This window comes from Camelus bactrianus, chromosome 27 (assembly GCF_048773025.1).
Source record: "Camelus bactrianus isolate YW-2024 breed Bactrian camel chromosome 27, ASM4877302v1, whole genome shotgun sequence".
NCBI lineage: Eukaryota > Metazoa > Chordata > Mammalia > Artiodactyla > Camelidae > Camelus > Camelus bactrianus.
Window position 1 is genome coordinate 11,750,792 of NC_133565.1, and position 23,370 is coordinate 11,774,161.

The window sequence follows — 23,370 nt, forward strand, 5'->3', positions numbered from 1 at the left end:
GACTTTTAAATGTGGTGACCTCAAAAATGAGCCAAGGCTGGCAAGGAAGGGCGTGCCAATCCTTTTCTGGGCGACGGTCTGGAAGGGCGTGGCGGGTGCTTGGAGACCCACCAGCGCTCGGAAGCCCCCGCTCCTTGAGGAGCTGCACCTGCCGGCGCTGGGAAGGCGCGTGTCCTTGCGCCGTGAGCCTGGTGTGTGCGGTTCCCAAAGTCCTGTGTGAGCGAGATCTGAGGAGACGATAGAGTTATTTGAATCTTGTGCAGAAGGAGGGCAATTTCAATGGAAATTTATCTCTCTTTTCCTACTGAATTTTAGCCGTGACCCATTGGTGTTCCCCAGGAGTAGAAGCCTGGCAAGACAGACACCCAGGAACCTACCACTCCTCCAGCCTTGTTGGTAATTTTCCGCCAAGGAGAGAGGGGCTCCTGTTCAAATGAGTGGGGGGGTCGTCCCCACACTGCCCAGCGCCGTGGGAGGTGTCAGAATGCCAGGGCCGTGTTCTGCCCATGCCTGAGCGTGTCCCCCCAGCCTCCCCTTCTATTTTGGAACTGGGGTTTCCGAGCCCTTCTTGCGGCTGACTGCTGGGGGCAGACAGCCCACCCTAAACACCTGCAGACTCCCACCGGGGCCCTGGGTATGGCCCTTGTGCTCTGCTAAGCAGTCGCTGTCCCTGTGGACCCTCCTTTTGTCCCTCCCACCCAAAGGGTATGATGCTTGGGGTATTCCTGAGCGAGAGCTTCTGCACCTTTGTATCAAGGCTGATGACTGCAGCTCAGCTCTTTTCTCACATGTAGAAGTTCCCGGTGTAGAGCATTGCAGTTCAACATCTGTGTGCACCACCAGACGTCTAGTTCCCATCCGCCACCACACAGCTGCCTGTTGCACCCGTTTCGCTCACCCCCAACCCCCTTCCACTCTGGTGACCACTAATCTGTTCTCTGTATCTGTGACTTTGTTGCTGTTGATTGAGTTTTTTTTTCCTTCTTAGATTCCACTCATGAGCAAAATCATATGGTATTTATCTTCCTTCATCTGACCTATTTCATTTAGTGTAATACCCTCAAGGTCCATCTGTGTTGTTGCACATGGAAGGATTTCATTCACTTTTATGGCTGAGCGATATTCCCTTGTATATATATAATATATAATATAATGTATATATATGTGTATATATATATACCACTTCTTTTTGACTCATTTATCCTTCAATGAATCATCAATGTTTCCATAACTTGGCTATTGTAAATAATGCTACAGTGAACATAAGAACGCATGTATCTGTTTGAATTAGTGGTTTTTTTGTGTGTGTGTTCTGCAGATAAATATAGGCATATCTCATTTTATGGCACTTTGAAGATATTTTGTTTTTTATACATTGAAGATTTGTGGCAACCCTGCATCTGGCAAGTCTATCAGTTTTTCCAACAGCATTTGCTCACTTATTTTGTCTCTATCACATTTTGGTAATTCTTGCAATGTTTCAAACGGTTTCATTATTATAGCATTTGCTATGTCAATCTGTGATCAGTGATCTTCGATGCTACTATCGCAAAAAGGAATTGTGTGACTCGCTTCATTGCCGGGGACTGGCACCAAATCCACAACACCTCCGAGGTATGTGTGTGCCCAGAAAAGTAACAGCTGAGACCTATGGTAGGTCTGTTCTTCTTTTGTTGTGAAACTTCCATGCTGTTTTCCTTATTGGCTGCACCAATTTGCGTTCCCACCAACAATGTACTAGGGTTCCATTTTCTCTCCAGCCTTACCAACATTTGTTATTTGGAGACTTTTTGATGGTAGCCACTCTGACAGGTGTGAGGTCATCTCTCACTGTGGTTTTGATTTACATCTTCCTGATAATTAGTGACATTGAGCATGTTTCCATGTGCCCGTTGGCCATCTGCATGCCCTCTTTGGAAAAATGTCTATTCAGATCCTTTGCTCACTTTTCAGTCTACCTGTTTTTTTGTTTGCTTTGTTTTGTGCTTGTTTCTCTTTTAGTTATTGAGTTCTTTATATATTTTGGATATTAACCCCTTATCAAATGTATGACTTGCAAGTATTTTTTCCTATTCAGTAGGTGGCTTTTTAAGTTTGCCCATAGTTTCCTTTGCTGAGCAGAACCTTTTTAGTTTGATGTAGTCCCACTTGTTCACTTTTGCTTTTGTTTCCCTTGCCTTTGGAGTCAGAACCACAAAGACACTGCTAAGATCGGTGTCACTGAGGTGCCATGTATGTTTTCTTCTAGGGATTGTGTGGTTTTAGGTCTTACATTCACGTCTTCAGTCAGTTAGTTTTAAACATATTATCCCTCTGCACAAAACACCCAACCATGACTTATGCTGCCCCAGGGATTCCATCTGCCCTCCAAACACCAGGGTTTCTTTTTTTTTTAACTTTTTTTTATTGATTTATAATCATTTTACAATGTTGTGTCAAATTCCAGCGTAGAGCGCAATTTTTCAGTTATACATGACCATACATATATTCATTGTCACATCTTTTTCGCTGTGAGCTACCACAAGATCTTGTATATATTTCCCTGTGCTATACAGTATAATCTTGTTTATCTATTCTACATTTTGAAATCCCAGTCTGTCCCTTCCCACCCCCTGCCCCCTTGGCAGCCACAAGTTTGTAGTCTATGTCTATGAGTCTGTTTCTGTTTTGTATTTTTGGTTTTTTTTAGATTCCACATATGAGCAATATCATATGGTATTTTTCTTTCTCTTTCTGGCTTACTTCACTTAGAATGACATTCTCCAGGAACATCCACATTGCTGCAAATGACGTTATGTTGTCGGTTTTTGTGGCTGAATAGTATTTCAGTGTATAAATATACCACATCTTCTTTATCCAGTCATCTGTGGATGGACATTTAGGCTGTTTCCATGTCTTGGCTATTGTAAATAGTGCTGGTATGAACATTGGGGTGCAGGCCAAACACCATGGTTTCTCTTACCCACAACCTACAGTTCAAAACATAACTTATGGAAGTTCTTTTCATTGCTTTAATAATCACTCATGTTAAAATCTCTTAATATCAATAATACAATAGTCTCATAATATCAATATTCAAGGCATCCTCAACTTCACTAATCATTAGGGAAATGCAAATCAAAACCACAATGAGATACCACGTCATACCTAGTATGAAGCCTAGTATGAAGTTTATCAAAAAATAAATAAATAAATAACAATAAGTGTTGGCAAAGATGTGGAGAAACTGGAACTCTTGTGTGCTGGTATTGGAATGGAAAATGCTATAGCCACTGTGGAAAACAGAATGGTGATTTCTCAAAAAAAAAAAAAAAAAAAAAAACCCATGAAATTAATATATGATTCAGCAATCCTACTTCTGGGTACATACCCCAAAGGATGGAAAACAGGAACTGAAACAGCTATTTACGCACTCTTATTCATAGCAGCATTATGCACAATAGTCAAAGGATGGAGGCAACCCACATGTCTATCAACAGACGAATGGATAAACAAAACGTAGTCTTTACATGCAATTGTTCAGCCTTAAAATAGAAGGAAATTCTGACACACTCTTTATAACATGGGTTAACTTTGTGGTCATTATGCTCGGTGAAATAAGCCAGACACAAAGAGACAAGTACTGTATGATTTCACTCATACAAGGTACCTAGAGTGGTCAGGTTCATTGCAACAGGAAGTAGAATGGCGGTTGCTGGGGGAGGGGAGAAGGGGTAAGTTATACTTTCTTGTGTGCAGCATTTCAGCTCAGGATGATGAAAATGTTCGTGGCAGGATCATGGTGACAGCTGCATGCCAATGCACTGTATGCCACTAAGCTGCACACTGAACATGGGCAAGACGGTCAATTTTATGCCATGTATATTTTATGGCATTAAAAAAAAAGTTAGGGGGTGGGTATAGCTCAGTGGTAGAGTGTGTGCTTAGCATGCACGAGGTCCTAGGTTCAATCTCCAGTACCTCCATTAAAATAAATAAATAAACCTAATTACACGCCCCCCAAAAAACAAAAATTAATAAAATTAACAAAATCAACAAAATTATTTTAATTGTTTAAAATAAAACCGACAAAAAAATTTTTTAATTAAACTACAAAAAGTTTCAAATTTTTTTAAAGAGTCAAGAGTACCCTGGAGAATACAATTGTTAATTAAAATATTTTCAAAACATGAGATCATGAGGCAGAGCTCAGGAAGCCCGCACGACCCGCTCTCCTGCTGGCTCAGCAGCCGGGCCTGCCTACATCCCGCTTCACTTTGGGGTGGCCTGAGAGTTGTCTGCCTATGAAATACGACAGCAAAGGTGTCTTCGCTGAGTGGGAAGTGCTAGGTAACTGAGAGAGTAGGAAGCTAGCTAACAAAGCGGCTTCCCTGATGCTAAAGCTGTTTGCTGGTTCATTCTGACTGAAACATTCTTGCAACTTGTCTTTCTCTTTTCTCTGACAAACCCCCGTCTTTGCTTCACTTGCTCACATGCTTTTGTGCTAAACAGTCTCCAGCCTTCCCATGACACGCTCCACTACCAATACATTCTTTACCCAGAACAGATTACCCTCTAACTCAGCTGTGTTCCAGGAAGGTGGTCATGGGCTTATAGCCTCAGAAGAATGAACAGATCCTCCGGAGTTTCTCCATGACGCCAGTTGGATTCATCAAGCTTAAGAAAAATACAGCATCCTGGAAAAACACCCTAATTGTTGCTGCCTTCCTGTTCAGTCCAGTTTTTCTATAAAACCTCAGGATCCCAACCCCAAGATGGATTCATAGTCTCTGAGGCATTAGTCTGCTGTGACTCCCGTTTGCTTGGCAAAGCAGTAAAGCAGTTTTTTAATAATTCTCCCAGAATTCAGCCTCCAAGTCTCAGTTTGGCTATCAGGGTCCCGAGGATGGTTTTTCAGCAACACCTTCACTAGCAGCACACAAGGAGCTTCCGAGTACAGACGTCTCCATTGTAAGCGCCATCTTGAAGCCTTGGTGCAGAAGTTTCTGTTCCATCCAGCTTTGCATACCAACTTCAGAAACCTCCCTAAATTACTTCCAGAAATCTGCAGTCTGTCTAAAACTTGCCACCAAGTGGATCGTTTCTATTTTTCAAAAAATTCAAATTATAAAAATCTGGGTTTGCATAATGGATCTACTGGGGGAGGAGAGAAAACTTTATGTCCATTTAATTATTTTCTCACCCGAAGTTCCTTCTGGAAGCGCTCGCGGCTGCTGTGACACACCGGCCTGACAGCTCTCCGAGGGAGTGGGATCTGTGTATTCCTTTTTGTTTCCCAGAAGCCAGCACAGTGCCCAAGGCAGAGCAGGGGCCCAGCTGACGTTCTCTCGATTGAGCTTAGTGAGTAGGAAAAAAGCTTAGTGAGTAGGAAAGTAAAAGGTGAAGTCCTTTTCCTTTTTACTCTTAACTGCTCTGTTCTGAACAAAGTCTTATTTATTCTTCAGCTTTTGGAACCAAATACAGGGAGGGTACTATCTTTTTGTTTGTTTTATAAAATTGGTGTACCAATGCCTCTGGAAGCTACAATTAAAGAAGGAAAAGGAGCGGGGAGGGAGGAAAGGAGGGGAGGAGAGTGAGGAGGGGAGGAGGGGGGAGGAAGGGGAGGAGGACTGCGGAAGAGGAAGGGAAGGAGGTGGGAGGGGGAGAAAACAACGAGGACAAATACTGCACAGCAGAAATTTGAGGGAAAAGCATGCAAAAAGCACTGTCCAGTCCTGATAAACCTGTAAGCCTTGCCTGTGGGGCAGCTTCGTGGATGAAAAATACTGCCAGCCATATCAGTAAACAGAGGATGCTGTGGCCATCAAGTCTTCAGCTGCTACCCCCACCCCTGACAGTGAGTGGAGGGAACTGAGGATGCAGACAAGCAGGCAGCCCAGCCTCTGCTGCCACCCCCAACGGTGCCCCCTGAGGGGACTCAGGATGTGTAAGGACAGGACACTGGCCCTAGACAGCCAGGTGCATCTCAAAGGAATGATTTCAATAAGCCCAGACCTTTGCACCTTCCCGTACATAGAAAAGCCCTAAATTCCTTAACTTGAGATGTCTGGTTTTCTTTAATTAAAAGTAACCTTTTGATGGTCCAACTACCTAGACTTTGTGGCAAAAACTCCTATATATCCTGGCTCCTCCGCTGCCTCTTCAGAACAGTCTCTTAGAGCCATCTGAGAGGCTGCCTCCCAGGTTCGAGTCCTCGGAAAGTCCACCAAATAGAACGTAGCTCTCAGTTTTTAGGCTGTGCATTTCTCAGTTGACAACTTTTCTCTTTCTTCCTTCCTTCCTTCCTTCCTTCCTTCCTTCCTTCCTTCCTTCCTTCCTTCCCTCCCTCCCTCCCTCCCTCCCTCCCTCCCTCCCTCCCTTCCTTCCTTTCTTTCTTTCTTTCTTTCTTTCTTTCTTTCTTTCTTTCTTTCTTTCTTTCTTTCTTTCTTTCTTTCTTTCTTTCTTTCTTTCTTTCTTTCTTTCTTTCTTTCTTTCTTTCCTTTTCTTTCTTTTTCTTTCTTTCTTTTTCCTTCTTTCCTTCTTTCTTTCAAGGTACTGGGGATTGAATCCAGGACCTCATGCATGCTAAGCATGTGCTCTATGACTGAGTTCTACACATGGTGTTAATGGGTATCACTAATTCTCTTTTTGTTGCTGATTTTCATTGTCACATGACTCTGTCAACATGTGTTTATCAGTTCTCTCATTGACAAACATTTAGGATTTTTCCAGTTTGGAGTTATTATGGATAACCTTGCTAGAAATATTCCTGTGCAACTCTTATTGTGAATGTGTATTTTTATTTCTCTTGGGTCAATACCTGGAAGTGACACTGCTGAGTCACAGAGTGGGTGTATATTTAACCTTTTCTGAAACTGTCAAACTGTTTTCCTAAGTGATTGTCCTATTTCACTCTCCTACCAGCCGGGTGTAAGTTTCCAGGCTGATTGTTGCCAAATTTTGGAGTTACCAGTCTTTTTAATTATAGACGATCTAGTGGGTGTGAAATGGTATTTCAGGGTGGTTTCACTGACATTTTACTGAAACGTACGGTATTGACAGCCTATTTATATGTTCATTTGTCATTTGTTCAAGTCTTTTCTGTAAAGTGTTTACTCAAGTCTTTTGCTCAACTTTCAAAAAAGAAATTAAATTCCTCATTATTGAGTTGTAGTAGTTCTTTATATATTCTGGGTATAAATTCTTTGTCAAATGTATGTATTGTAAATATTTTATCTCCATTTGTGTCTTGTCTTTCATTTTCTCAAAAGTATCATTTGGTAAGCACCGTTTTTTTGATTCTGATGAATTTAAATTTAGTATTATTATTTTTGTGTGTGTCATGTCCAAGATATATTTGCCTACCCCACAATTACAGACTAGTCTTCTGGGTTATTCCTCGGGGCTTTATAACTTTGGGTTCTGTATTTAGGTCTATGGTCTTTCTTGAATTAATTTTTATATATGGATGAGATAAGGCTGTCACCCCAGGCAATGGGGTGGGTGTGGGTGAAATTATCGACGCCTCAGCCCAGCTAAAGTCCTGGTGATTCTCATGGCGGGGAGGAGTGCCATATTGCACGACCTCTCCATGTCTGCTAAACACAGTTGGCACTTGTCTCTCAGAAGGTGAGGTTTGTAGTCATGATGTCAGAGCAGGCAGATAGCTAGATATGAGGGGAAAAAAAGGGGAGGAGGACAAGGCCAAATGGCAGAAACTGGACAAAAAGGAGATGGGCACAGGGCCAAATACAGGAAATCATACATCATGTAAACAACAGGGGTCCTTGTGCAGACAGAGAAAAGCAGGAACCTCTGGGCTGACAAGCGGCCTGGAGGCTGACAAAGAAAAGTGGGAAAAGGCAGGAATCTCCAGCATCCAAATGTAGCCTTTTGCTCATTATGCCCTCACTTCAATAAAACTAGCCTTGCAGATTAGAAGTACCCATCATGCACCGATGCCGTGACACTTCCAATCCAGACTAAATAAGGACAAAAATCTCTCTTCCCTTCAGGAAAGTGGAGCTGGGGAAAAAATCAGGGTATATGACCCCAAACCCTTCCCTCCCCAATGAATATTCCTCCCACTCATTTTTACACTCTGTGTAACCAACTTGTCAAAGACACTCAGGGTAGCTGCTCACCTGAGTCTGCCTGCTCTCCCTTTGATAAATAATAAATCCTCACTTTACTTTCTCAACCTGTGTGTCTCATCTCTGAATTCCTTCTGCTGCGAGACAAGAACTTAATCACTGACACAATGACATACATATATTTCTAGCAGGACAGAAGCCATTTGGCATCATATTTACCACAAAAATCATTGGCCTAACACAAGAAACATTAGGATTATACAGACCAGTGCCTTAATTTTACAGATGTCAAAAGTCCAAAGATGGCAAAATTAAAACCATGAAATCAATAGATAGTATCTAATAAAAATTTATTGTGCACATAAAAACAGCTCGCCAGGAGCTTCCAAATTCAAACTGACGTGGCGTTACAGGACTGCTTATCAAGTGAAAATGAGGGTTGGTTATGACAATGGGGGTTTCCAGATGGCAGGAGATTGGCAAAAAATGATTATCTCATACCATTTTCACAAAGATGACTTAACTTGCTTTTAAAATTGTCAGAGGCTTTTACAAGAAATAAGCTAAGTTAAGTTTTGCTTTTGTCCATGAAATAAGCTAGATTTTGCTTTACTCACATGGCTTAAATGATTTTGTTGGCTCAGAGAATTCTCAAGTCCGGTCTCCATTTCATATTTAATTTTGACTGAAAGGAAGGATTAAAGTTCAGAGAGGTTAAGTGCCTGCCTGAAGTCACACAGCTTTCCAAATGGTAAATCAGGTCTAGACACAAGACTTTGGATTTCTGGTTTGCTTAAAAAAAAAAACAAAAAACCAAGGTGGATGGAAAAGAAGAAACAGAGAAAGAGCCAAAACAAACAAACAAACAAACAAACAAACAAACAAACAAAAAACCCCCCAAAAGCTACGCAGTATATGATGGATGGCTGGAAAACTGGTGGGTCAAAAAATCTGGAAAAATACATCTAAAATGAAGCTACTTGAAATGTTCCTCAGGAGACTGACCACACGGGACTGCAGAAATCCACTGGAGAAGTCTGAGCAGCCCTGTTCCTAAGCCTCTGAAACAAGCTTATGTTCACTTTCTGCATTTAGAGTCTGAGGCCCTGCAATGTTTGTCGCCTATGACATTTCTCTAGACCGTTATGCGTCGACCCCACATTGCCCATGGTCCCGCAGGGCCCTACCACCCGAGCTTGGGCATTTCAGAGGTGCATTATGAGAGCATCTTCCTGCTGAAATGTCGACTCATGTCCAAGAGAAAGGGGAGGTGTTCTTCAAGGGCTGGCTTCATCTTGGAACTCCCGTGTGCTCAGATCTGGTTCCTGGGCATGCTGAGCATGATCTCAGAAGAGCACGTGTTGGCAGTGGGCATCGTCCTCGGCGGCAGAGGCCCGGAGCCTGTCTATGTGTTACACAGCCACACTGCACATAGCGCTTCAGTTCTCAGCAAACAAAACCACGCGGGAAAGCTTGATGGCAGAGCACAGAGCTGCAGGGCTTAAGTGCTCCTCTGAGGAAGTTCTGAGTCCTTGAGTTCATTCATTATGGTTCCTAATACACCAACTCATCAAGTTTGGGTAACTTCTCAGGCAGCTTGCAGACAGCTGCCACAGGCTGAGAGCTGCTGCTAACCTGGGGACCCATGAGAATGTGCCCAGTGCTAGATGTGCTCACAGGCTGGAGCCCAGAAGCCCACCACCCCGTGCCCTGCCCTGAACAGTGGGCCCACAATAGCAAGGCTTAGGTGAAGATAAGGGGGCCAGGTGGTGTCCACAGTGGCTGGCTATGGCTTGTGTTGTGCTGTGATTTTGTTGGTTTAAAAGGCAACGCTGGTGGAGAAGAAGGTTCCACAGTGTTGAGAAGCTTGGCTGCAGGAGTAGGGTGGGGAAGCAGCACACACTGGCTAGGCCTCAGCCCTCCTTTAAGTGGCTCTGACTGATCTGACCCTGTCCTAGCCTCCATTCTGCTGTGAGGGTCTCAGTCTGCTTTCTTGAAATTGTTGTTGGTGACTAGGCTCTTGTCTTGTCGCAGAAGGAATTCAGAGATGAGGCATAGAGGTTAAGAACATAAAGTGAAGATTTATTAAGGGATAGGATGCTCTCAAGGGGAGAGCGGGCAGACTCAGGTGAGCAGCTGCCCAGCGTTTCTTTGGCAAGCTGGTTACACAGACTGTAAAAATGAATGGGTGGGATATTCACCTGGGAGGGAAAGGTTTCGGGTCATATTCCCTAATTTTCATCCCAGCTCCACATTCCCAAAGGGAGAAGGGATTTTTGTCCTTATTTAGCCTAGATCGGAAGTGTCACAGCATCAGTGCATGATGGGTACTTCTAATCTGCAAGGCTAATTTTATTGAAATAAGGGCATAATGAGTAAAAGGCTACATTTGGATGCTGAAGATTCCTGCCTTTTCCCGCATTTCTTTGTCGGCCTCCAGGCTGCTTGTCACCCCAAAATGTGTGATCGCTTATCAGCCCAGATGTTCCTGCTCTTCTCTTTCTGTCCAAGGACCCCCGTTGTTCACATGGTGTGTGATTTCCTGCATTTGGCCAGTGCTTTCTCCTTTCCTCCCCCCCCAGTTCCCGCCATTAGGCCTTGTTCCCCTTTTTATGCTCATATCCAGCTAACTGCCTGCTCTCACAAAACCACTAGAAGGATGACCTCAGAGGGGGACCACTAGGGGGACCTCAGAGCAGCCAGAGTGGGGACACCATTGGCTGCTGGCCACAGTAACTGCACACTCAGCCTGTCGGAGGGCCGGCTGCTCAGTCCCCAGATCCCATGGTCCTGCTGGGAGCCATTCCTGGGCAGAGGAAAAGATCCGTGACTCTGTGAACCTGAACCTTAGCCCCCTTGGGGGATGAGTTATCTTGAAGGAGGACACACAGGACTTTCAAAAGGCAGGACAGCACTTCAAGGACCCCACAACCATGCCTGCCTCCTGGATTCGGTGGCCTCCCAGGAACACAAGACTATAGTCACAGGAAAAAAGACAGCAAGTGCCTTTCCCTGCAGTCAGTTGGGGACGTGGCTGCAGACGCCAGCTCTCCAGGCCACACTGCTGCTCTCAGTCCAACACAGAAGACCAGAAGGTCTGCTTGCATCGGGTTAGGGCTTGGCGGCCAAGAAGGATGGGCAGGAAGAAAGGCTTTCAGAAGCCCTGGAATATGTCCCCACCCTCCCCGTGGCCCTGTTGTAGGGTGTCAGGCTGTGTGCGGGGGACTCAGCCACACCCACCTGTGGGAGGGGAATGCAGGGTTCTGGGTCTCTAAAGAAGAAAAGTAAAAGCACAGTCTGGTACACACAGTGCCAACCACACCCTGGGGGTTTACACCCACGCACAGCCACACGCCCACACTCACACACTCATGATGAATCACCCAGATCACTACCTTGAGAAACCACCCATCATCCAATCCACGCACAACTCCTGAGGACGCCAGTGTCCAGCCTGCTCTCTTGGGAGAAGCAAAGACGATGCCTCAGGGCCCCAGAGGCCTTGCGTGAACCCCACAGCAGACCTTAGAACTGGGGCCCTCTGTGCACAGAAGCTGAGGGTTCTGGTTAAGGGAGCGGCTCGGGTCCTTAAGGGCTCCCGGCTCACATGGCGGCTGGGCCATGGCAGCTCAGGTGCCTTAGCTAACATAAGCTGACAGAGAGAGAAAGAAAATGAAGAGCTAGGCCCTTCAGCAGTCTAGAAGCTCCCTCAGGCCCTGCTCAGAGAGGGTGCTGAGGAGACAGCCAGTGAGACAGGAGGGAAGGGGGCAGGGCACAGCCACTGAAGGAATGACACAGCCATCGAGGACAAACTGGCTGGAACCAAGATGGCGGAAGAGTCAACTCCCAGTAGACCTTGAGCCTCATTACACGCTCATTGTAATACATTAGCTGCTAAATGACAGTTCCCAGGCTGATCGTAAAAGGCCAAAAAGTGGGAGGGGATCCAATTCCTGGAAGTCCGCACCCCTTCCCAAAATAGTTGGAATAATCCTCCTACTGGTTAGCATATGAAATTACCAAGCCCATAAAAACCAACAACCCTGTGCCTCGTGGTCATGCTCCTCTTTCCTCCTGAGATGGCCACACTCTCTATGGCGTGTGTATCTACTTTTACTTTAAACTAACACCCTGCCCCCCCCCCCCCGTTGCCTCCTGGCCTTTCTCCCTCTTGCCTTTTGAGATGACCCCCATTTTGGCTATGGTGTGTTTATCTCCTAAGCTGCTCTGCCTTCTGAGTGAGATGGACTGCACTCTGTTTACGGGGTGTGCATCCCCCTGAATAAATTCACTTTCCCTTTACTATGCCTCGCTCTTTTTTTTTCAGTTGAAATATAGTCAGTTTACAATATTGTGTCCATTTCTAGTGCCCAGCATAATGTTTCAGTCATACATGTACCTACATACAGTCATTTTTAATATTCTTTTTCATTGTAAGTTACTACAAGATATTGAATATAGTTCCCTGTGCCATACAGAAGAAAGTTGTTGTTTATCTTTATTTTATTTTATTTTATTTTATTTTATTTTATTTTATTTTATTGGTCTTGCTGTTGAATTCTTCGCTGTGAGAGGCAAGAACTTACATTCTCCCGTAACATCGGAACAGAGCAGGCAGGGGGCTCGTTGTGGAGGCTGAGAGACTGCTTCATGGGAAGTCCTGGCACTCAGCTTTGAAACAGGCGACTCCTGGGTCAGAGCCAGTGATGGACAGATTCTGAAAACAGCATCCACTGGGCTCTCCCAGCTCTCCAAGGGGGGCTGTGTGCACTCAGCAGGGAAGTAAAAGATAACCCCTGTTGGATTCCTATTGCAGAAACCAACAAAACCCACGCAGCCCTCTGCCCTAGAGTCAATCTAGCCCGATGTCCCCCGGGAGGCCCAACGGTAGAGTCACAAAGATGGATGGGCCAGGAGGAGAATGTGGGAGCAGCCAGAACTGTGAGCAATCAGACTCTTGCCCCTTTCACAGGCTCCCCTGAAGTCCCTCCCCTGGGCAGCCCTGCCCTGCCCTAAATCTCCCATCCTTCTCAGACTGACACCTAAAATGTAGATTTAGGGAAGCTGGTGGTGGCTTAAAAAATTCTCCTGCTGCCTGTTTGGTTGACCCCAAATGGAAAATCTACCCAACAGATCAACAGCACTGCTGTGACCCCATTTGTTCCTTACCTGGTTGTTAATCTATACATCTCCAGGCCTCCCGCCCCACCCCCTCCCCCAACACCGGCCCCTTCCTCTGCGCCGCCCAGCGCCTGCCCTGCTCTCCGTGGGAGCAGGGCTGGCAGAGCGCCCCCCGCAGACGATGACATCAAGACAGCAGATGCGCTGCTCCTGCATTTTCCCAACAGAGCGGCCGTTGTAGTCAGGATCTCACTCTTGGCTCAGTTTAGAATTTTTCTAAAAGGAGCTCTGACCTCTTTATGGAAACTCAGAAGTTTAGGTTTTACCTATTCTTGAGATTTTGAACTAAAAAGAAAAAAAAATTCAGGAAGGATATATTTATATCCGAGCACTACTCCATCGTCACTACTATGGGCCAGAGAAGCTAAAATAAGCTCACTGCGACCTCATCATCTATTCACAAGGCCATCCCCGCCTGCCTGATTGTCTCTTCCTATTATTACAAAGCCACCTTTGGCCCCAGTTTGTATACTGCCAAGAACTGCCCACCCACAGTCATTTATTTCTCGGTATCATCCCAGCAGAGGCTTTTATGAACAGCAGGGACGGATTCCACTTTCCGAAGGACTGCAGATGTGACAGGAACAGTCGACACACAGGAGGGTGATGTCACAAGGCTTTCCTTTGTTCTGGGAGCTACTTGGAGGGGAGGGAAGAGCTGCCTCCCACCTCGCCCCCCAACCTGGAGGGCAGGGTCGCTCGCAGCTCAGGGTCCCTGACCTTTCTCGCATCCCTCTCTCCAGCCGCAGGGCAGCCAGGCTAGTCCTGGTGGGTTTTTGCAAAGAAGGAAAAGGGGCCCCGCGTGCAGCCTGGTCCATTTCCCCCGTAACAGACAGGCCAGAGGGGAAGCCCCTTACCTCCACACCCCTCTCTTCAGTGCACAGACCAAACCTCAAGGCCAAAGCTGCGGGGGCCTGGAGGTCACCCCTGTCACATGGCCTCCTCTCTCTTCCTGCCACCTGCTTGGTGACCAAATGTGAGCTGAGTGGGCGGAGCCACCAAGTCCGGTCTGGTCTGAGCCCGGGCTGCAGGTCACGCAGGGCCCTTGGGGTCGGCCACCCTCCCCATCATTTCTGGCCTCCATCCTCCCCTGGTCCATATTCTCTCTCCGCAGAGTCCTAGTTTTCTTCTGATATTTTACAGAAAGGCTTATACTTTTACGTTTTGCACTTAATAAGGTTTTCTTTTCTCTTTTCAATAGCAGCATTTAATTTTATCATCCCCCAAAACATCATCCGTGTGGTCACAGGTCAGCAGGGACTCTTAGCCCCGCTTCACACACTGGGGAACCAAAAACCGCTAAGGCAAATGTGCCTAGTCCACAGAGTGAAGGAGAGCCTAGGCGCTTTCTTCTAAATGAGGGGAGGGAGGAACTCTGGGCGACAGATCCCAGGAGCCCCAGAGTTTCAGGGGACTTCACATTAGCTGGGGCCAGACGCTCTCCCCATGGAAGAGGGGGCACCGCAGCCTGCAGCTGACGTCACGAGCCTAACGCCCATCATTCTGGATTCGTCACAGCTTGGCTGCTGGGTATTTTCTCGGTTGGCAGATACTGAAGAAAAGTCACCTATAGGGGAAGTGCACAAATTTTTTTTTTTCATCCAAAAGACCTCCTTATAAAGGGTTAAGGATCCCAGAGAAGGGCCAGACGCTTACCATCACCATTTCCCAAAGGGAGGTGTACTTTCTTCTGCTGGTACGTGAGATAATTACGCCAACATTTTTATTTGAAAGTGTTAGCTTCCATTTCCCACAGTAGTATTACAATTTTTTTTAAAGGTTCTTAAGTAGAAAAGTAAGTTTGAGACAGGAGGGAAGGGGGCAGGGCACAGCCATTAACAGAATGACACAGCCATTAGCACCAAGATGGCGGAAGAGTCAGCTCCCAGAAGATAAATATGCAGATGTACAAGGGCTCCAGTTCACACCGGCTTCCCCACCCGCAGCCCAGGCCCCTCCGTCTCCCCTCTGGGCTCTGCGGCGTGCGCTGGACCCCAGTCCCGCAGGGCTGCTGCCCACCCCTGGACGTGCTGGGCCCTCCCGTATGTCAGCAGCTTTGCCCACATGCCTCTGCCGAGAAGCTTCCTCCTGTTACTTACCTAGCAAACTCCTACTCATTCTGTACGACCCAGTGACTAGGTGCTTCATGTCTGAGCTCGCTGCTCCCTGCGCAGTTGGTGTCCCGCCTGTGTGAGCCTGCAGCACCTGTCATGTTGTTTGAAATGAGCCGGTTGCAAGTTGGCCTTCGTGGGCCTGAGTCCCTCCTGGGGGAGGACTTTGCATTTAGGGGGACTGTGTTCTCAGGACCCAGCGCAGAGCAGGAACCAAGCAGTATGTGCTGCGTGAAAGGAGTAAGCAAGTGTATCTGCTTGAAACATGCTCATCCAACCCCGGGTGAGTTACGCTCACTCAGCCACAGCCCTCGCAGCCACCCCCACCGGGCCCTCCCTGGGCTCTCACGCCTCCACCCACCCTCAGGGAGTCCATGGGCTGCCTTTGAGGCCCGTGGTCCTTGACTGATCTTTTAGGACTGTGCTTCCCTGGAGCCCGGGCATTGCTGTCCAGCCCCGACAGGCCCTGATATTTCTGTGTCCTTTAATTAAGCTTTCCCCAATCCTGTGAAATATGAGCAGAAAAAGAGAGCTGTTGCTTCTCCAGAAATCAAGTTCAAAGCTTTGGAAAGACTCAATAATGGCAAATTATAAAAGATGATGTTCCACTATGCGTGCACGGGGAAATTCTTGAAAGATGGGAAGGGGAGTAAAAAATCCCTAAGTCTGCACTAGGAATCTTGCGCAGATGTCTTAGCTTCTCATGTCACTTTAAATAAGTTGAAATTGGTAAATACAGACAATGTCTTAGGGCTGTGTGTGGTTTGGACAGGAAATGTGGATCGGAAATCAGCAAATCAGATGATCAGCACGTACATCTACGTGTTTAGGTTTCAAGTTAAAATAAAATGTAACATATACACATACACATACATATATACACATTTGTGTATGTATGTACATAACGTGTTTGTGTGTGCATGCATGTGTGTGCATATGTGTGTGTGTGTACACACAATGATTTTCTACTTTAAGTGATTTTTGGCTGTTCACTTACCAGTTATTGGTCTCATAAGCATTAAATAAGAGATCCTATGAATAATTTAATTAAGTATGTGTGTATATGTCTATATAAACATGTATTTTAAATATTTGTGTCTCTACATTAAGCATCTGTATAAATATATTTTGTGTATTGAATACTTTTTGCATATAGATTCACAGCACAGAGATGAACAGTTGCATTCATATTCGAACTTCCTCAATCTTGTGCCATGAGGCATTCCTAGGACAGACAGGTGTCACCACTGGGTTCCCAGGAAGCCGACTCTGAGGCACAGCTTGGTGTGCAGGGTGTTTCTTAGGGAGATAACCCCTGTGGGATCATCACCTGTGGACGGAGGGACAGGAAGCTGGATCAGGTGGAGGAGGAGTTGAGATGAGAGATGGCCCAGCCGGCCGGGGGCACTCTGGAGCTGTGACAGGCAGAGTTGTCCTAGATTGTCCCAGAGATGCAGGCCCCCCCAGGGAGGGATGTAACCGTGGGTGGATGGCTCTGCAGCTGGACCAGTGCCCAAGGGGCTGAGAGGCCGACTGTCAGCAGCTCCCCAGAGGCTGGGCAGCAAGCCCTCCCTTGAAGGGACTCAGGGCAGCACATCCTCGTATCCATAACAGGGTCTCCTCTGTCACCTGCAAGAGATTCCAAAGTACCTATTGAAGCATCTGGATTGAAAACTGGGTCCTTTACTTACTTTCATGTCTTTTCTCCTTTCCTAAACCTCAAAATACTACCTAGGATGGAAGAAGAGGCAACTCTGGCCAGGGCTAGCTCCCAGAGACCAGCGGCTGCTGGGTTAGTGGAGCAGGACAGGGAACTCACCTGCCCAATAGCTGGCTAGAGGGTCTGCTGCTGACACATGGGCCGGAGAGGGCGGGACCTCTGGGATTTGAGCAGCATCTTCAGGGTGCCCCGGGGCAGCCCAAAGCCAGAAGAAGAGTCAGGCCCCAGATACAGAAGCATCCTCTTCACGCCTGAGCACAGGGCAGAACTCACGGGGACTGGCAGTACCTGTGAGGGAGAACTGGCCATGGCCAAGGGCCTCTGTGAAGAGAAGGCAGACACTGGCGGGACTGACATGTCTGCTATACCGGGTCTGCATCCAGGCACAGACGGCTTGGCCTTGCTTGCAGCCTGGGCCCCAGGTCAGGGCAGTCTGGGCAAGGTCTTGGCAGATTTGCCACCTCAGAAAAATCACTCTTTTCTCCTGAAATCCTAAAAAATGTTTTGTTTATCCCATAGTTTTTTTTTTTAAGACATAATCAGTTTACAGTGTTGTGTCAATTTCTGGTGTACAGTGTAATGTTTCAGTCATACATACACATACATATATTCCTTTTCATATTATTTTTCATTATAGGTGACTACAGGTATTAAATATAGTTCCCTGTGCTACACAGTATAAACTTATTGTTTATCTACTTTATATATAGTAGTTAGTATCTGTAAATCTCAAACTCCCAATTTATCCCTTCCCACCCCCTTTACCCTCTGGTAACCGTATGTTTGTTTACTATGTCTGTGAGTCTGTCTCTGTTTTGTTAATAAGCTCATTTATGTCTTTTTTTTTTTTACATTCCACCTATGAGTAATGTCATATGATATTTTTCTTTCTCTTTCTGGTTTACTTCACTTAGAATAATGATCTCCAGGTCCATCCATGTTGCTACAAATGGCACTATTTTATTCTTTTTTATGGCTGAGTAGTACTCCATTGTATAAATATACCACAGCTTCTTTATCCAGTCATCTGTTGATGGACATTTAGGTTGCTCCCATGTCTTGGCTATTGTAAATAGTGCTGCTATGAACATTAGGGTGCATGTATCTTTTTGAATGAGATTTCCCTCTGGGTATATGCCCAGGAGTGGGATTGCTGGATCATATCCTATAGCTTTTTAATAATGTATTTTTAATTTTAATATTGTAGCAAAATACATATAACATAAAATTTATCATCTTAACCATTTTTAAGTATATACTTCAGTGGTTTCAAATACATTCACACTGTTGTGCACCCATCACCTCCAGGCATCTCCAGAGAAATTTTTCATCTTCTCAAACTGAAACTCTATCCCCATTAAACACTAACTCCATTCTCTCTTCTTCCCTCCCCCGTCCCTGGTAGCCACCGTCTACTTTCTGTCTCTGTGAGTCTGACTCCTCTAGGGACCTCATATGGGTGGAATCAGACAGAATTTGTCCTGTTGTGACAGGCTTATTTCACTTAGCCTAATGTCCTCAAGGTTCATCCCTGTTGTAACAAATGTCATTATTTCATTACTTTTAAAAGGCTGAACAATATTTCATAGTGTGTGTAGACCACATTTTGTGTCTTCATTCTTGTGTGGATGGACACTTGGATTACTTCCTCCTTTTGGCTATTACAAATAGTATAAACATGGGTGTACAGATTTCTGTTTGAGTTCCTGCCTTCAATTCTTTCGGCTATATACCGAGAAGTGGGATTGCTGGATCACATAGTAATTCTATTTTAATTTTCTTTGAGGCGGGGTGGTGGTGGTAATTAGGCTTACTTTTTTTTTTTGATATAATGAAGGTCCTGGGGCTCAAACCCATGACCTCATGCATGCTAAGCATGCGCTCTGCCACTGAGCTACACCCTCCCCTTGGTAATTCTATTTTTAACTCTTTCAGGAACTGCCTACTGTTTTCCACAGTGACTGCAACATTTTGCATTCCCACAAGTAGTGCAGAAGGGCTCCAATTTCTCTATATCCTCGCCTGCATTTTTCATTTCTGATTTTTTAAAATAGTCGCCATCCTAATGGGTGTGAAGAATGTATATGTTTTTTAATCCCTAAAGTAAAGGGAGTAGGGGCATGCTCATGCTTCAGGACAAAGAACTCAGTTGAGCAGAGTGTGAGTTCGACACCACAGTCCATTTCCAGGCACAGCAGGGACAGCATTTCATGTCCCTGAGACGCGTGTTTGCTCGCAGGTATTTGCATATTTGACTCTGTCTCAGACTGAGACGCTTATGAGGCTACAGCCCTCATCACCGTGGTCCTTATATTCCTGGGTCCTAGTACGGAGCCTGGCACACAGCAGGGGACCCTGGGGATGGGGTGTGTCCTAGAGCTCTTGCTCAGACACACTTGCCCTAGACATATCCACGCATCAGCCCAAATCAGCAAGTTCCCCAAGCCCTCCTCGTCCAGACACTGGCTTCCCACCCCGAGCAGAAAGAACGCTTTATCTTCTGCTACACGGCCTGGCAGGATTTGCTGTGGGCTCCTGGATCAGCCACGTCTCATGCCTACTGATCAGCTGCCTATCTGCCCTCAATCCCACACAGACACGTAGGTAAATCCCCTTTCCAGCTGGACTGTTTCCCAGCCCCCACAGGCAGGACAGGGAGAGGCAGGAGCGTGCGCTAAGAAGACGAGACCTGGTGTGGCAGCGCGAGCTCCGGGGAAGGCGGGGAGCACATCTTAGCAGAGACGAGGAGCCTGTCTCCACCTGTCCCCCGGGGGCTCGCGGGCACTGGTCTGCGCTTCCAGGGGTGGCCTTTCAAATCAAGGCCAGAGAGGTTCAGGGAAATGCCCCAAACAGAATGTCTGCTTAAACTGCATCTCGTTCCCACTTGGGATGGACCTTGTGGCCAGGATGCCCAAAGCCTCTCACTTCTGCAGGGGAGGAGCTGGTGCTGCCTGCCTCCCAAGGGCCCTGGTCTGGAGACTGGAGTGCAGAGAAGCAGGCCAGAGGGTCAGAGCTGGATCGGGGGTCTCCCTCCACCTGACATGAAAGGATAGGGCAGGTTTGGAGAAGGAGAGTGGTAAACACATGCGGGAAGGCTGAGTTCTGGACTCTCAGAAGTGTGTAGAAGGGTGGGCATGTATAAACCAGAGGCAGGCTTCGAAAGCTGAGGTGGAGCCAAGAGCCTGGAGTCTGAAATGGGGCCAAAGTGACAACCCACGATGGAGGAGGTGCGTGTGGAGGGCTGCGGGAGCGTGACGGACAAGGGGCGGGGGGTCCTGAGCAGAAGACTGGAACAGCTACAGGTGTTCTAAGCACAGTGGCTGGTCTGGTGGATGGGGTGCGCGTGTGTGTCTGTGTGTGTGAATGAGCATGTGAGCATTGTGTGTATGAGTGTGAGCCCGTGTGATTTGTTTCCAGGTCCCAAGGAGAGGTGTGGAGTCTGGCCTCAATTCAGGAGCTAGGCTTTGAAGGTCTGTGCTGTTTTGGACAGTTTAAGACACTTCACCTTAGGACTGGTCACAAATTACTAAAGCCAGAGTACCTAAATCTTTATATATCTTCATCTCAGAATTAGAACATTGTATGCACAAACATGACATTTATTTCTTTTTAAAGAAATCTTTTGGGGAGGGGTAATTAGGTTTATTTATTTTTTTACTGGAGGTGCTGGGGATTGAACCCAGGACCTTGTGCACGCTAAGCATGTGCTCTCCCACTGAGCTTCTATCCCTCCTTCCCAAACATGACACTTAAATTGTGATTTGGCTCCATGATTGTGAAAACCACACAGAGCACTCCCAGACTGGCACTCTTACGTGAGGCCCACGTCAAAGCCTTGATGTGTGGAGTGTTTGTTCTCTAAGCGAGGCTCAAAAGAGTCGAAATTATTAGAACTAGACTGGGCTTCCCAGGTCAAGAGTGAGACTGGGTCAAAATCTGCTGGAGTGAAATCTGCTCCGATTCAACTGTGTCCCCTGCACTCCTCAGAGGGGAGGAAGGGCAGCCCTTCCGTCTCGCCATGCCCGGTACAGATGGTCACGCGAGGCCCCGTAAGTAAGTATTAGAAGGTGAAGTTTCAGTGCTGTCTTGGCGCTCAGTGGGTCTTCTGGTTCCAGACATGATGGGTGCACCCAGGACATTTGCCCTGGGAATGACTGTACCTCAGCCATTCAGTGATTCTGCACCAGTGGGACGGATGCCCCGAGCTCAGGACAAAAGAACCAACTCCTCCCGCCTCACTCGATAAGGCCCCCCCACTGCTCTGCATCCTGGGACTGGGTTGGGAAGGCCCTGGAACTCAGAAAAGAGTCTGACAAGGGACAGTGGGACCCCTGCGGCCCATGTACATCATGGCTCAACAGGTCCATCCACATTGGATTCACCTTGGCTAGGAAGTTCAGGGGCCCCATGAGGCTAACAGAACCCCCCAGGCGTCTACAAAATGAATTCCAAAAGTGGATGAAATAATGAAAGGGTATTTATTTTGGGATATCCTGACATTCACCAAAAAATATTTTGATTGTTGAGTTCAATATTTCTAAAACTAGCAACTTAACATTTTTCTTCAAAATGTCAACAAGCTTTCAAAAGGTGCTGCCGCCTCCCGGCCTGTCTGAGCTGCAGTGAGCTGCAAAGCGGGCTGGTAAGACACACATCAAACATCAAAGCTCTCTACCGGCTTGTCAATGGTTCACCTGCTCAGGGCAGAGTCACGGAGGGGACGTTCCTGCCGGGACCCTCGGTGTAGAGAGGTGTGTCTGTGACGGAGTCTGCGGGAGAGGCCCTGATTCCAGCACCTGAGTGTTAGGTAGTGTTTTGGGGCAGTGATACAGAAAAGACCGCAGAGGGGTGGGGAATTCAAAAGGGAGGGAACACGGGCTGGGGTGGTGGCGGCGGTGGTGGCGGTGGTGGGTTATCGTCAAGCCAGTAATCATGGGGACAGCTGGACCTCAGCCACACTGGAGGTGTCTACCCACAATGGAGAAGACACCACAAAGTTATTCCAAACAAGGGACAAGGAAGACTTTTAAATTATTATGGTCATCTTTATACTATGCAATGCTAGTTTTAAAGGCAAATACCAGCATTTAACTCATGCAGAATCAAAAACATTATACAATCTGTGTCTTGTAGTTCACAAGACATCTGTATCTCTTCCCAGAAAGGTGGCCACACGAAACGAGCCCGTCTGGTTTCAGTTCACTTGTCCATGGGTGTCCACCCCGACACCGGGCGTCTCTGGCGCTGATGAGTGAGGAAGGCCTTGAGCGGAAAGGTGGGCCGCCCGCTCTTTGCTTTTCCTCTATGTCTTCAATTTCAGCATAAGTGATTGGCTAATACGGGGAAGTAACAGAGGTAAGAACGGATGTGACAAGGTTCTTCAGTTGTTCCCGAACCTCCTCTCTGCCTGTGGAGCGAGTTCCCATGTGAGCAGAAAGCACGGCCTCCTGGGCTGTTTGCGCCCCTTTCCTCGGTCATGGACGTGACACACGCACTTTGTGCTCACTTCCTCCCGGCTTCCTGGCTCCCTAAATTTGGGGCTTGGGGGACCATCGGGAATGGGGAGGCCAGAAACAATGGTGGGGGACACACACCTCGTGTGGCTCTCCTCTGCTCACGCACACGCTCCAGTAATCATCGCCTTCACCTACAAAACACACGAGCCCAAGAACAGAACTACAGGGATTTCATGACAATGACAGCAATGTCCTTCTCAGTGAGGGGAATGGGGGGACCCGCGAGGCTGGCCCTGCCTGGGGCATTTATCCAGGTAGCGAAAGCCTGGGGCAGAGATGCAGGAGTTGACCGCCTTCACTTAGTGTGTAGAGGTGGTCATGGGAGTAGATGGTCTGTCTCCAAAGACATCCCTGACATTTAAACGGAACGGCATGGTGCCTCAGGCTTTGCTGAATGCTCCGGACTCGCCATTGTCTGTAATGCAAATGAATGTCAGATTTGTCATCAGGGATTTTTTTTTCCGTGTCACTCCCTTCCAAGTGAAAGTCACATATGTTTTCCTTACCAACTGACCCTGTTCCACATTTTTTTAAAAATTGTGATATAGTTGATTGGCAATATAAGATTAATTTCAAGTATACAACATAGTGATTCACAATTTTTAAAGATTACACTCTGTATAGTCATTATAAATATTGACTATCTTCCCTGGGGGGTACAGCACATCCTTGTAGCTTATTTATTTTATACGTTGTAGTTTGTACACACATGTGTTTGTTTGGCAGCCTGCTGTGTACGTCTGAGGTTGTCGCTGGCTGACATGTGCCTG